Source organism: Eptesicus fuscus, chromosome 5 (assembly GCF_027574615.1).
Source record: "Eptesicus fuscus isolate TK198812 chromosome 5, DD_ASM_mEF_20220401, whole genome shotgun sequence".
Classification (NCBI taxonomy): Eukaryota; Metazoa; Chordata; class Mammalia; order Chiroptera; family Vespertilionidae; genus Eptesicus; species Eptesicus fuscus.
In genome coordinates, this window is record NC_072477.1 from 80938498 (window position 1) to 80950527 (window position 12030).

Here is a 12030-nt window from a genome sequence, read left to right on the forward strand (position 1 = left end):
GGTCTTGGTCAGGATATCATATTCTATGATGGGCCATTAAGGCACCAATGACATGACTTTCACTATTTGAATAACATACTTGCAGCTTCTCATGGACTAAAACAAGATAGGCTGACATAGTTAGTCATCTTGCCCTAAATATCATCTACCCACACGCTTAACCTCCTATCTCCTGGGCCGTGGTTTCTGCCTTATTATTCATTTATGCAGCTAAATTAAAGCTTCTTGTGATCCACTTCATTCTACCCAAATATGGGGAGACTATAGGTGATTAAAAAATAACAAACCAACTCTGACCTCCATCTACAGAAATCCTTCAGAGTACTATAACAATTTAATTACTTAATTAGGCAATTAACTATAAGCAGAAAGGTGAAAGAAAGTGTGTTTGGAAATGGAGTTAATAAATTTTGTTGAGTTAAACATTTATTTTAGTGAACATTCAATTGCAAATGAAAATGCACTGTTGGTTATGATAGCCACTTCTTGAAATCTATGGACCAGGGTCAATGACTGGTACATATTGATTGCATCCAACCTGGTACTTAGTGAGTCTGGAATTCAGTAGATAAAAAGTGTTTCCCTAATGAAGGATTAAATCATCTCATGTAAACTTTTTATTTTACAGGTAAAAATCCTGAGAATTGGGAAGATAAAATGACTTGCCGAAATTCACAAGGTAATGTCTGGCAGAGTTATAAAGGACTTGAACCTAGGTCTTCAGATTCTTGTTTCTTTAAAATCAAAGCAAAACTAAACAACAACAACAACAAAAAACTGTTCTGTTATTGTCTAGCGCAGTATGCTTCTCAAGGGACTAATTCAGGTCAATTAACTTCAGAATCTCTGGGGGTAAAATACACCAGGCAATTTTTTATAGCTCTTCTTAAGTAATATAATGTGGAGTCAGGACTGAGAAACCTCAGTCATTGGAGATTCTATTAGAAAATGCTGCTGTTCCTTTAGCCCAGGTGTATAATGCTATTTTACCCAAGGTAATTTTGAGAGGAAAAACATAACAGGGTCCATTTAATAATTAGCATAGAAAGTGCCCTGTGTATGTCTGCAATGATTTTGACACATATTCAGTTAACTGCAGGACATGTATCAAGGAAAGAGCCAATATTAAGGTAATGTAGACCTCATTTTTGAAGCAATCTTTAAAATGAGAGGTCTGGCAAGATGAAACTCAGAAAAATAAATCAATTCTTGTCTAAAGGTTATAGAGTAACTTGGGAACTATTTGATCTCTAGTGATTACAAGATCAGAAGATTAAAAAATAACCCTGAGAGTATGGTGTAGGGACCATTCCCTCTGAAGATATATGGGAGATTTATGAGTGAGTTGAAATTATTTTTGATTGGAAATAACTCCAACCCAGGAAGGACATTAGTAAAGCAGAAATAGCGGGAGGGACATTTTCATAGACAACATGTTATTTATTCACATACTAAAAACTAACCATTTATCACTGAAAGAATAGGAATCATCTAATAAATTAATACAACAATTAACGGGAAGTTTAACAACCAAACAAGTCCCGACTATAATCAAGACAGTGGAAGGGATGGGATCAGACTACAAAGAAAATCAAGGTAGTCCTGGAACTCAAAGGCTTAGATAAGACTCAAATATGATAAATGTTTGAAAAGTTAAAGAGCAAAAGAGATCATTTACAGTCTAATGTTAAAATACATGCTCACTTATGAGGCACTTATATAGACAAGTGAATGTTTAGAAAGTAAGTATCTTGAGGGTTCAGAGGCAAAGAGAACAAAGGTTCTCAAATGACCATCTTCCAGATAAAATTTAAATCCCTTAACATGGACAACATGAGTCCTTATTCATCTTTCTGTTGTTTACTTTTTAAGCCTTATTGTTCAACTAGGGGCCCAGTACACAAATTCGTGCACCTTGAAAGGAACTGTGGGCCTTGAGGCTGTGGTGGGCACAGGGGCGGGTCTCGACCCATCCTCTGTGCCCCCACCCGGGCCCTCCCGCCCCGGCCCCTGGTCCCCTGTCTGCTGGCAGCCCTGCTCCTGCTGCCACCACTCCCGTGCACTGAGGGCACTGGCCCCCCTTGCACCTGCTGACAGTGCAGAGCAATTGGGGCCAGTGCCAGCAGCAGTTGCAAACGGGGCTGGTGCCATCAGGGGGTGCGAGTGGCAGCTGCTGTCCCGATCGCCCCTCAGGAGCAGGGGGAAGTGGAGAAGCCCTCAGGGGCGATTGGGGCCAGCAGCCGCCACTTGCATTTGCTGATGGTGCCAAGCGATTGGGACCAGTGCTGGGTGCAGGCAGCGGGTGTGAGTGGGGCTGGCGCCGGCAGCAGGTGCGAGAAGCAGCTGCTGCCCCGATCGCCCCTCAGGAGTAGGGGGAGGTGGTGAAGCCCTCAGGGGTGATTGGGGCCAGCAGCCACCCTTGCACCCGCTGACAGTGCTGAGCGATCAGGGCTGGGTGCCGCCAGCGGGTGCAAGTGGGGCCGGCACCAGCAGCAGGTGTGAGCACCGGGCAGGGCCATGGTGCGTGGGAGCAAAGAATTTCCAGTAACCACCAGAGCTTGCCCCAATGACAGCAACCGATACCCTGCCTTGGTCTGGCGCCCCCATTCACCTGCTCCACCATCCCGTCGCGGCCAATGCCCGCCATGTTCTGTGCTCTGCCACCTGCTGCCGATGCTCACCATGTTCTGCGCACCCCCTGGTAGTTAGAGCACGTCATAGCGACCGGTTGTTCCCCCATTTGGTCTATTTTGCATATTAGGGTTTTATATATACAGATAGTTGCCATTGAATGTAGCTCTTAATGCTGGGGGTGCAAGAGAGAAAGGTCATTGAGTATTGAAATTGGCCTTTCTGGCCTAGCCCTCCCTATAAGAGAAAAGATGCACTCAGTCACCTCTCTATTTATTCTATTTATTAATATAATTTCCTCACCCCCTCTTTTTTGATTAAAAACTTCCTCTATATGAGATTATAGATGCTATCTCAACTTATTGCAGTAATCATTTCACAATGTATGTAAGTCAAACCATTACACTGTACATCTTGAACTTTTACAGTGATGCATATCAATGATATCTCAATAAAACTATAAAATAACACCAAACATTTTCTCTGAAAGGGGGATATATTATTGCAAACAATTATACAACTGATCAAAGTTTCAGAATTTTGACTTTTAAAGAAGGTTCCTAGAAATGATAATGGTGAATATAAAGGAAGAAGCTTTTCGGTGTACAATGTAGCAGTCATTTATATATTACCTCTTTCCCTCCCAAATAGCACCCAGACTTCCTCAAGCGAACCACCCTTCTGCTCCTTTCAGTCCTTGCTGATTTGATGCTTGTTCACTCCTTTCCAATTTCTAGAATTAGGCAATGCATTCTCTTGGCCAGAGTAATTGTTTCAGGAAGGGGCACCTGACACAGCCAGAGCTAATGAGTTGTAATCAGATACCTACTGGGAATGTCGAATTTGAATTCAGAGGATAATGAAGCTAAAATCATTGCATCCATTTTGGCACCATGAAGGAATTCCTGTCAAAATAGAGCCAATACAAAGAACTCAGAGCTAAGTGTTTGAGAGAGGATAAGTCCTGGTGACATTATATGAGGATCAAGGCAAGTTCTGTATGTGAGCTAATAAAGTCCTTTTTGAATAAACATCTTTGGGTTGGTTTTCCACTACTGGTAAACAAGAGAGCCCAACCTGATACTTATAGTATCACATAACTTCCATATCCCCTGGGTGGCTGGGATGTAACAGTTCATTCCAGGCAACTGCCTTCAGCCTTGAAATGTGATAGAGTGTCTTCTTGGCTGGGACAGGGTTTCTTAGTGAGTCAGATAGGCTGAAGAAGTGCGTGTAGGCTGTCACCACAGAATTGACACTAGCTTCTGAGTTACAGGCTCTGCAGTGGCACTTACCTAATTTCACTGATAATAGGCTGCACCTGTTACTGAGAAATGTCTCCTGGCCAAAGAGAGTTTCTTAGTGAGTACCTGCCCAAGATTTTTTTTTAAAGTGACAGAAACCTAAACTGACAAAGCATAATTATGCTTAGCAGAAACCATCGACTTTATGACCTTTGTTAACTAAACAGTCAAATTCGAGTCTCTATACACATTCAACAACTATGTAAGAAACAAACAGGACTTTAACCTTTTATGATTATTTTAGGGAAGAGTCCAACCCCTTTTTATTCTCCAATTCATCCTTTTTATTATTTCACCTATTGAGTATTTTTCCTTTGCTCCTATACAGACAGAGGGACCAGCTGGGGGCAGTCCCTACCATGACTTGGGGACCCGAAGAAGGTAAGAAGTGTTCTGACAGCTTCCGAGCTAATCCTAGCCAGCTGCCTTTGACACTCAAAATGGTGAAAAGATCAAGAGCAGTTATGTAACCATAATGACCTACAAGTGGTTCTTTGTGTGTGAAATGGTGTCTAAAGAGGGCCCATTGGTCAAAGGAATTTAGAACATGGGTGGGCAAGGCAAACACCTGACGCTGGTGACAAAGCAGAGGCAGAAGCTTGGCTGTGTGTTCACTGCTCCCTGGAGCTGCAGTGCTTGCTTAGACGAGAAGCTCCTGCCAGTACCTCCTCCAGACTGCTGTGTGCATGGGCTGTGGAAACCATGTGTAGGGTCATGTCAGTTCCCTACTCAAAGTATTGGGCATAAGTGAAGTAATAGACATTATTGCTATCCTCTTGGGTCTTATTCTTGAGCTATAAATGATAATTAAAAATAACCTGAGCACGGCCAAGTGAGAAATACAAGAAATATGTGACATAAAAAAATCAGTAAAGTGCACATTTCAGCTGGGGAATTTTTCATGAAAGAGTTTAAATTTAAACTGTTACTTAAAGAAAAGGTAGGGATTAAATACCTTGAGAAGAGAGAAAAGGATTTCTGGTTGAATCCAAGCATAAACAAAGCTCAGGGGAAAACAACTAAAACATTTGTCAAATGGGAAAGATATAGAAGAGAATTTGTGAAATAATACCTCTTTACCAAATCTATAAAGTATCTTTTTTGGAAAGAATCACATACATATTTTTTCTGCTATAATTTAACCTCATAACAATAATTTCTTGTAAATAAATTATCTGAGGGAAAAATGTACTTTTTAATTCACACTTGGATATTTTTTAGAAATTAAAAAAATAGAGAGTTAACATTACTTTTGATGATCTGTAAAACTTACCAAGCCCAGAGGAATTTCAATTATTCTATTAAATTACTCTATAATTGAACTAACATCTTCACTCTCAGTAAAACAGGTCTAATGTCCAAAGCAGTGTGTGAGCTATTGCTGAGTGCCTTAATGGCTCCTATGTTTGCCTACATGCGCTCATACTAGTCCCCAACTAATTACTTTGTAAAGCACTTTGGGATAATTTGATTGTGAATAGTATGGTATAAAGCAAACACGTTTCTTTTCTCAAACATTGGCTCATGTTGGGAGCTGAAGAGCTATAAGTACTTTTTATTTGCCTTAGCACTAGATATATTACATTAGTCATAAATCCATTTTCAGGTCCTTTTTTAGAATGATGTGTTTTCCAGTACAGGGCACAAAGACCTTTCTAAGGAAGATGGACATTTTGGGAGTATGAAGCATATTAAACAAAAAACAACAACATTTTCATCTTATATAATTAGTGGACATACTAGTTTTCTTGCTGGCATGCCATAACACAAAATATTCATTTTGTAGTAAAGTGTTTTATTAATGAATGTGAAATATGTTTAAAATATATATTTTTTATTGATTTTTAGAGAAAGAGGAAGGGAGAGGGATAAAGAGCTAGAAACATCAATGAAAGAGGAATATCATCAATCGGCTGCCTCCTGCACGCCCCCTACTGGGGATGGAGCCCAAAATTCTAACTGGGAATCTAACCAGAGACCTGTTTGTTCCTGGGTCCATGCTAAACCACTGATCACACTAGCTGGGTGAATGTGAAATAGTTAATAAATATTTCTCATGAAATAATTGTCTTTTAAATATTATTAGATTTATATGCATCAGACTTTTAAGGAAATGTCTTCCATCTCAAAATAAATACCAGCAAAGTAAATTTTCTGAAAAATATTTAAAAATTAATAACTACTGAACTGTGTCTCATCCTGTGATTCTTTCAAGCATCAGTGGAATTATTCCAGATTTATCCCCACCTCTCATTGACAATCCTCTTTTCCAAGTGCTGGAAATGGATTTAGAATGTGTTCCTGGATTGTCTGTTGTGCACATATATAAGTAAATACTTGTCTCCCTGCAACTGTATGGCATCCTTGGAACCCATTCTGGTCCCAGGTTAGTTGTGGTCTGCTCCAATATTTTCTATATGACTATTACCACCTGGAAACTCGATGAAGGTGCTTTCACTACCCTTTAATTACTAATATTCAGTATTATGACTTCTACTCCAATTTACTGTGGAGAAATGATGATTCAGACTTGCAAAAGTTATGCGGAGTGTTTCTTTGCCCATGTCTTAAAGTAATCCTAGAGTTTGGGGAAGCATTTAACTCACTTAAAATTTTCAGATATTTTTAAATGCATCACAATTTATTGATAAAGGCTTGTTAATATTATCTTTCTTCAAACAAACCCAGGCTTTGTGTACTAAAGAAACAAGAGTAGATTGTAAATTGTGCTTTTAAATTGGATTGGCCATTAATTACACTGTGATCAAAATGCATATGCATATACATGTCTTCCTCATCTGGATGACAGATTTGAGAATCTCCATGCTCTGTGAGTCCATTTGGAGATGGAATTAACATTTTTGTTCCTTCGATAAACCACTAACTGCTTTAAATGGAGTTTAATGATCCTTAGTGAGTTATAGTGGATTGTTCCATGGTGTAATGGTAAGATTAGTGAAATCATAACAGTACAGTACTGTATCCAAAGGAATCTGGAAAAAGATGCATCTCTACAAAAAGAAATGATTTCTTTATTCTTCCCAATGTGTTTCATTATGTTCTTTTCCTTTTGAAATGTCCCTACTATTATTAAGAGGATATGAGGGTATTATCTAAATTTAAATGGATTACTCCATGTGAATTGTTTCAGGATATGTGCTTATGTTATTCTGGAGAATAATTATACAAAATCAGCGAGTGTCTTCTGTGCTTGATGTTAAAAATCCCTTAAGATTACAATTTTTAAATGCAGTTTTAGTTTATGAGGTTTTACATTTGTGGAGTTAAGGGAATTCTCGATGATGTTTCTCCTGCAGCGATCTGTATTTGGGTACATTACAAATATATAATAAGTAGTATTTAGGGTCATTTACTGAGTTCAAATTGCATACAAACCAACAGTAGACACCAGCCACTGAGCTGTGTGCATGGTTTGGGAATAAGGTCTCATCATGAGCCAGTAATGTTATACGTCACCCTGAATTGTAGTCAAGGGGGCTTACTTATAATGACTGTGGTTGTCTTTGAATATCTTGATTTGTAAACATAACATTTCAAGGGATATTTTTATTGCTATATATTGCTACAAATTTGGCTATTGATAAAGAACAAAACATACTGTAAGATAGAGAGGAGAATCAAACTCAATGAATAAAAAGAAGAAGTCCAAGGATTTTCTCCTTCATTCATTATCCAATAGCCCAGAGACTAAGCTGCAGTGCTGAAAGGCAAGTTGGGATTTTAACTCAGTATGTCAGTATGGCAAATGTCCAGACCATGATCACAAAACAGCTGTTTTCCTCCATAACGGGGTGAATTATAGAACATAGTGGAGCCAAGAAACCTCTTAGCATTTGTGTAAAAGCTTCTCCTGCCAGCCAGGGAACAGGCATCAACAAGCATTGGCTTTAGAAGAGTTGGCATCTTCTTAACTATTAGTCCATGACACAAGTCTTTCCTATGAAAATTTTTGTTAAATGTTTCCTTAAGGATTTAAGATGGTGATGAGAAAGAGAGCATCATCAGTAAAAACAGGAGCGGCATTTTCACAAAATGCCTTTATAAAATAGCACTTGTTTTGGAGTTCTTATTTATGTGATCTAAATGCAGCTATGAAAGATAACATCATTAGTGCCTGAAACATTTTATATGCATCAGTATAATCAAATTTGAAAACTAGGAGACCATTAGCAGACATCATGATCAAAGTCAGAAAATCTGGTGTCTATATGATGTTGTATTTCCTCTCTGAGAAGGAAACTTAATGACCTTCCATAAAATATTATGAAGAGGAGAGGTCATGTTGATCACACACTAGAAACTTTAAAAAAATGCCATAGTCAGATTAAATAAAAGTTTTGGTTACTAATTGCAGGAAATTTCAAAGAATTGTAAAAATGGGGACACAAGTGTGAAGAAAATATTCTTTCCATAGAAAAATTTGTAAAGGAAAGCTAATAATATGACCTCAATATGGGGAGTAATCAAAAGTGAGCATTGTGCCTTTGCTTTTGGCAGTCTAGATTGAGAGCTACTGGAGCAGGGCAGTGGGTTGTATATTATGTCCCCAGTAATAGTAACTAGTGTCACTTGAATTGACTTTCCAAGTATATGCATTTCTTTCTCCTAACCCTTTTCAATCTGTAACATTGACATAAAATCCCAAGGCAAATACTCTAATAAAAGTAAAATTGATCAACTTTTTTCCTCAACAAACTTTTTCTCCTAAACTGGTAGTTCTCTGGGCCATCTATGTAACTTTTCAAACATGTATAGGTTGGTTCCTATCCTCTAGATATTCTAAATGAGAAAATTTGGGATAGGGTGAGATTTCTTTTTAAAATAAAGACATCTCATTGAATTTTGAGAACTACAGCATTAAATGATCCCCAAATTGAAATAATGCTTCCTATTTTCTTTAAGAACTTAAGCTCCTTAAGAGTAAGGAGCAGTTTAGTGTTCCAAAGGTTTGACCTCTGTAAGAACATGTTGCAACTCCATTGAAGCCAAGCCACAAAGGGCAAAAACAACTGCAGACAGCCTCTGCTCATTTTATCCTGCACTTCCTTTGAGGAGCCCAAATGCACTTCAAAACCAGTCTTGCTCTGTTCATGGGACAACCTGTTGACTTCAGTCTCTCATTCAGTGAACAAGTAATTTGCCTATCCTGGCTGGTCACTCTGTTTTTCTATTGGAATTGTTGTACATTTTATCTTGCCTGGATAGATAAATCCTTGGAATAGTGTCTAGGAAGCAGACTCCTTTGTTTAATGTTTTTGGGTGCTTATAAAAATCAAGGCCATGACTTTTCATCTATCATGCATTACGGCACCTAGAACAAGTATAAATTTAGCAATTTAAATAGGTTTCTTCAAAATTTCATGTCACATATCTGGAATCTCAGAATATGTGAGCTTATTTGTAAATAAAGTCTTGGAAGATGTAATTAATAAAGGATCTCACTATGAAATTATACTGGATTTAGGGCAAGCTCTAAATCTGATGACTGATGTTCCTCTAAGAAGAGTAGAGTACTCACATGGAAAGATGAAGTGAAGACAGAGATTGAGATGATATTTTTATAATCTTACAATACTTTTCAAACAGTAAGTTGTGACCCATTAGCATATATTTTAATGGGTTTTGAGCAGTATTTTTAAATACAATAGAATAGCTGGCCAGTGTGGTTTAGTTGTTGAGCATCGACCTATGAATCAGGGGTTCATGGTTTGACCCCCAGTTAGGGCATATGTCCGGGTTGCAGGGTTGCAGGCTCAGTCCTCAGTGGGGGGCGAGCAGGAGGCAGCCAATCAATTGTTCTCTCTCACCATTGATTTTTCTATCTCTCTCTCCCCTTTCCCTTCCTCTCTGAAATCAATAAAAATATATTAAAAAAATAAAAATAATATAATACAATAGAATAAAAATATATAATTCAATATAATAGGAAATATCAGTGTGTCACACAATTTTGAGATAAATGTGTGAAGTTTTTATGCTAGGTATACATGAGCATGTGTGTGCATGTGCGTGTGTATTGTGTTGCAATGTGAAATTTATATCTTACTTTGGGCTACAATAAAACAAAAATATTTGAAAGCCACTGGTCCAGAGATACATTATTCATGTTTAGTGGAGCCAGAAACGTATCTTGAATATTGGAATATATAAAATATATTACTTTTTTTGTCATAACATTGCAAATTTACTCTGTTTTTATAAATAACAGGAATAGATACTGGAAAGAAAACAGTAAAACTTTTTTATTTGGGGATGAAATAATCTTGTATATAGGAAAAAGGAACCTTTAACAAACTACCAGGCATCCTGAGTTTACAAAGTTACAGAATACAAGGTCAATATACAGAAGTAGATTTATATCCTTTACAAACAGTTGACATTTGAATTTTTAAAAATACCATTTAAAATAGCCCTGGCTGATGGAGCTCAGTTGGTTGGACCATCATCCTGTACACCAAAAGGTTGTGGTTTCAATTCCAAGTTCAGGGCACATACCTGGGTTGAGTGTTTGATCTTCATTTGGGGCATGTGTGGGAGGCAGCTGGTCAATGTTTCTCTCTGACATTGATATTTCTCTCTCTCTCCCTTCCTCTCTCTAAAAATCAATTAAAAACTAGCATCCAATAGCATAAAATACTTAGGGATAAATCTAGCAAAATATGTAAAGACCTATTCATGGAAAACTAAAAACACTGCTAAGAAAAATTTAAAAGACCTAAATAAGTGAAGTAATAAATCATATTCATGAGTTGAAAGAATATATGTTAAGATTTCATTTTTACCCCAAATTGATCTATAAATCAGTGCAATCCCATTCAAAATTCCATCAGACTTTTTGATAGATAATGACAAGCTGATAGTCTAAAATGGATTTAGAAATACAACAAATTTACAATACCCAAAATAATTTAAAAATAGAACAAATATAAAGGACTTAGCCTATCTACTATGCAGTAACTATTTCCTCTCAGTAATCAAAAGAATGTGGTATTGGAGTGGGAGCTTTTATTTTAAATGAGTGTTGATTTTTACCAAATGCTTTTCTTATATATATTAAAATTTTTATGTATTTATTATAATTTTTATAGGGAATTACAATGATTTTTTGGATGTTAAATCAATCTTGTATTCATGAGGTTTCCCCCCGCCCCATGGATTTAATGTACCATCCTTTTGATAAAATGCTAGACTAAATTTGTTAAATTTTTTCATGAGGATTTTAACACCTATGTTCATGAGGTATATTGTGTTGTAGTTTTTCTTTATTACTTTTGCCTGGGTTGTTATCAGAGTAAGGCAGTAATCATAAAATGAACTGAAAAGTTTTTTTTTTTTCTATTTTATGTTTCTGTGTAAGATTGGTCTTAATTCTTCCATAAATGATAGAACCATGTTGATCTGGAATCTTCTTTATGGGAAGATTTTCATTATGAATTCAAGTTTCTTTAATAAGTATAGGTGATTATGTATGCATTGAACTATTTCTGGAATGACTATTCTATTCAGTTTGTCCATCTCTATACCAATCATATAGTATTACTATAGCTTTCTAAGATCTGAATACATAGTACTCTAAGTTCTCAATAACAATCTTCTTCAGAAATTCTATGTATATACTTGACTATGTATTTTCTATGAATTTTAAAGTTACTTTATTGTTTTGCAAAAATAACTAGTGAAATTTTTATTGTTCATTTACTGTATACATTATTTTGCATAGGTTTTTATTTTAACATTACTAAGTGTTCTAATTCATGAACGTAGCACATATCTCCATTTGTCCAGGTATTATTGAATTTTTCTCAATAACATTTTCTGTTTGTCACTGTTGAGGTCTATTATATCATGTACTAAATTTATTTGTAGGTATTTAATATTTTTCAGAATATTACTTAAAATTTTTTTCTATTTGTTAATTGCTGCCATATAGTAATTTTAAATGGCTTTTTGAACGGCTTTTGCATATTGAACTTGTATTTTGCTATCTTGCAAATTTTAATTTTTAAAAATTTTATTCATAGATTTCTTAAGCAGTTTTATTTATTTCTTTATAATTCCTTTTTTCCCTCCATTT